The 4653-nt window shown below is 34.8% G+C and overlaps 1 non-coding gene across 1 annotated transcript; it reads left to right on the forward strand.

Annotated features, from left to right (window-relative positions):
• Positions 1 to 722: 722 nt before the first annotated feature.
• LOC135275653 (U6 spliceosomal RNA) lies at positions 723 to 828 on the forward strand. The gene has a single exon (XR_010343258.1). It is a non-coding gene; the product is annotated as a U6 spliceosomal RNA (small nuclear RNA).
• The last annotated feature ends 3825 nt before the right edge of the window (positions 829 to 4653 follow it).

Consider the following 4653-nt stretch of genomic DNA (forward strand, 5'->3'; position numbering starts at 1 on the left):
TAATGACCAGTGATGATGAGTTTTTTTTTTTCATATGTTTGTTGGCTGCATAAATGTCTTCTTTAAAAAAGAAGACATTATGTCTTCCTTCACCTACTTTTTGATAGGGTTGTTTTTTTTCTTCTAAATTTGTTTAAATTCTTTGTAGATTCTGGATATTAGCCCGGTGTCAGATGGGTAGATTGCAGAAATTTTTTCTCATTCTGTTGGGTGCCCGTTCACTCTAATGATAGAGTGAACACAGCACTCTTTTGCTGTGCCAAAGCTCTTAAGTTTAATTAGATCCCATTTGTCTATTTTGGCTTTTGTTGCCATTGTTTTTGGTGTTTTAGTCATGAACTCCTTGCCCATGCCTATGTCCTGAATGGTATTGCCTAGGTTTTCTTCAAGGGTTTTTATGGTGTTAGGTCTTATGTTTAAATCTTTAATCCATCTGGAGTTAATTTTTGTATAAAGTGTAAGGAAGGGATCCAGTTTCAGCTTTCTGCATATGGCTAGCCAGTTTTCCCAGCACTGTTTATGAAATAGGAAATCTTTTCCCCCTTGCTTATTTTTCTCAGGTTTCTGAAAGATCAGATGGTTACAGATGTGTGGTGTTATTTATGAGGCCTCTGTACTGTTTCATTTGTCTATTTCTCTGTGTAATTTCTAAGATTTTTTTCTTATTCTCCTATTGCTCCTTTTCATGTATCATTATATGTTTCTTTAAAAATGCAGTATGTGTACTCACTTCAGCTGTACGTATACTAAAATTGGAATGATCCAGAGAAGATCAGCATGACCCTTGCACAAGATAGAATGTAAATTCTTGAAGCATTCCATCATAAAATGCAATACCTTCTTGTGTAGCTGTGAAGAGACTATGTATATTATTTTTTTAAGTATCTTTTCATGTGTGATTTATTAATTTTTTCAAGGTCTGTATTCTACTTCCTTGTCTTGGGCCTTTTCTGTTTTACTGTTTCTGTTCCTTGCATACCTATTGTTCTTTAGATATGAGTTCATACTTGTGAAGGATTAGATTGATTAAATTCCAGCCGGAATCCTCTTTTCCTATTAAAGTGCTTTCCCAACAGTTTTATCATGAAAATGAGATGATCGACCTAAATTTCTATGTCTACTTGAGCATGTTATATGGAGGGTCCCATGTACATTGGTTGGGCATGCCACTTAGAAGGTCCTTTGTAAACTCGTTGGGTGTGTCGTATAGTAGGATTCTCTGTATACTGCCCAGATATATCACATGGAGGAATCTATGTTCTCTGGTTGGCAATGTCATAGGGAAGTTTCTATGTATGTGGGTCAAGCCTATCATATAGAAGTTTCCAAGTACACTAGTTGGGCCTAACATATGTAGATTCTATTTATTAACATGGGGAAGGAGTAGGTAGGCTGTGTTCTATAAAGCCAAAAATGAGGAGGGGTTTATTCTGTTGGACTGAGACCAAAACCAGAAGTCCTAATCTTTCACAGGCTTATTATTAAATTTCTTCAAAACAACAGTGAGGCTGAAGCTTCAGGTCTCATATGTAAGACGCCTGGAAGTCACCATTTCATTCCAACAACAGGTCAAAGGCTAAACAAACTAAAAAATGAATACATTGTCTTAGATACATCAGAGATGTAAAGTCATAAGACAAATCCCTGTTCCTCAAATTAGAGAGACCAAAGGGAAAATAGAGAGAATCAAAATTTACTAAAGCAGAAACCCTAGTGGGGACTTAAAAATGATGCCCTAAAATATGCCTCTTTGGACTTCAGACTGACAGCACTTGAGGAATAGCGAATAAAGGAAGGACTTTAACTTCAAATTCTATGAAGTTACTCTACCCACCTAAAGACTGAAACTTTTAGAAAATATCCAATTGTTGTGATGCCCTTTCTTAGATATTTCATTAATTAGAGGAAATCAATGTATATTCCAGGAAGGAGGGCTGATGTGGACACCACACTCAGAACCCAGATGAACTTTGTCTATTTTTTAGGTCCACTCATCTATCCCTAAAAACAATTTATTCTTCTCCTAAAATTGCCTCTATCCCCCACTTTCCTCTATCTTATGAAGATGATATTTAAGCTTCAACCATCTGGTCCTTTGTTGAGCCTCATATTTTGTGGCACTCCTTTGCACTTGCACATAATAAATTTCCATGCCTTTTCTCCTATTAATCTGTCTATTGTCCATTCATTTCAGCCGACTAAATTATCAAACTTTCAGGAGAAACTTTTGAGCTTCCCTATACACATGAGCTGAAAACTCTGCAGAACCCAGTGCCAGGGTAAGAAAACCTGAACTGTAGTTGACAAATAGTTGGGGGCTCAGCGTAGACAAGTCTGAGACATAAAACTTCAGGGACGCTCAGTCATTTAGGAGTCCCAGTCATTTGGGAGCTCCAGTGGTTTTTTGAGTTTTACCTCCTGGAATCTACCAGGTTCTTACAGAATAGAGAACCCAGAAATAAAGCCAAATCTGTATAGTTAACTGATCTTCAACAAAGCATATAAAAACATAAATTGGGGAATGGGTATTCTATTTAATAAATGGTGCTAAAAAAACTGGAAAGCCTCATGTAGAAGAATGAAATTGGATCCTTATCTCTCACCTTATAGAAAAATCAACTCAAGATGGATCAAAGACTTTAATATACGATCTGAATCCATAAAAATTCTAGAATACAAAGTTAGAAAAACTCTTCTAGACATTGGCCTATGCAAATATTTCATGATTTAAACCCCAAAAGCAAATGCAATGAAAACAAAACTAAATAAATCGGACCTAATTAAACTATTAAGCTTCTGCACAGCGAAAGGACTACTCAGCAGAGTAAACATACAACCCACAGACTGGGAGAAAACATTTGCAAACTACACATCCAAAAAAGGAGTAATATCAAAAATCTACAAGGAACTCAAACAAATCAACAAGATAAAAACAAATAATCCCATAAAAAAGTGGGCAAAGAACATGAACAATCATCTCTCAAAAGAAGTTATGCAAATGATCAACAAACATATGAAAAAATGATCAACCTCATTAATCATCAGGAAAATGCAAGTTAAAACTACAGTGAGATATCACCTTACTCCTTCAAGATTGGCCATTACTAAAAAGCAAAAAAATAATAGATGTTGGTGTGCATGAAGGGGAAACACTCATACATGGCTTATGGGAATGTAAATTATTACAACCTCTATGGAAAACAATATGAAGATTCTTTGAAGATCTAAATGTAAATCCACCATCTGATCCAGTAATCCCACTACTGGGTATCTACCCCCCAAAAAGGAAATCACCATATTAAAAAGACATTTGCACATGTATGTTCACAGCAGCACAATTCACAATTGCAAGATGTGGAACCAACCTAAGTGCCCATTTGTCTAATGAATGACAAAGAAAATGTGGTGTACACACACACACACACACACACATATACACATATATAGACACACACACACACACATATACATACACACCATGGAATACTACTCAGCATAACAAGGAACCAACTAGTGTATTTTGCCATATGTGGATGGAACTGGAGGCCATTATTCTATGTAAAGTAACACAGGAGTGAAAAACCAAAACCTACATTTTCTCACTTATAAGTGAGAGCTAAGTTATAAGTATGCCAAGGCATACAGAGTGATACAATGAACTTGAGAGACTTGGAAGGGGGACTACAGATAAACAAAAATACATATTATATACAATGAAAACTATGACTGATGGATCCACTAAAATCTCAGAATTTCCCACTATACAATTCATCCAAGAAACTCAATACAAGAAAATATAAATCGTTCAATACAAGATACCACTTGTACCCCAAAAGCTATTGAAATAAAAATTAAATATATGTATGTGTATATATATACACACAAAAACAATAAAAAGAGAGTCAGAAGAAACAAAAGAATACTCAACTATATGTTGTCTAAAACAAATCCATTTTAAATAAACAACACACATAGATTAAATGTAAATGGATGGAGAAAACTAAACCATGCTGAAAACATGAATAGTGGATAAATACATAAATCCACTATTATAGTTGGAGACTTTAATACGCTTCTGTGGGAAAAGAACAGATCCAACAGACACAAAATTAATAAAGACAGAGTGGAATTCAACAACACCATCCATCAACTGGACATGATGGACATCTACAGACAACTTTATGCAACAATAGGAGAATGCACATTATTCATAGGTTCACATGGGATATTCACCAAGATTGACCACATTCTGGGTCGTGAAAAACACCTTAAAAATTTAAAAGAATAGAACTCATACAATGTCTACTCTCAGACAATAATGGAATTAAACTAGAAATCAATAACAGAAAGACAGTTGGAAAAATCCCAAATTCCTTTGAGATTAAACAACACTTCTAAATAACACATGGGTTCTCATTCTTATTAGATTAAGGGTTCACTTGCTTCCCAGTTCTGATAATGAGACTTAAAGTTAAGATTCAGAGATAGCTCAGAACAAAGAGCTCTAACATTGCTTTTTTCTTATTTACATTAACTGGTTAAAATGCTGCACTTGATTACAATTGTTAGTTATCTTTATGTATATAACTCAAATCTTAGCATATAATGAGATTTTGTTATCACAATCCCTACAACATCACAATATTACATTGA

This window comes from Aotus nancymaae, unplaced genomic scaffold (genome assembly GCF_030222135.1).
Source record: "Aotus nancymaae isolate 86718 unplaced genomic scaffold, 86718_ANA_hifiasm-v0.15.2.pri h1tg000017l, whole genome shotgun sequence".
Taxonomy (NCBI): domain Eukaryota; kingdom Metazoa; phylum Chordata; class Mammalia; order Primates; family Aotidae; genus Aotus; species Aotus nancymaae.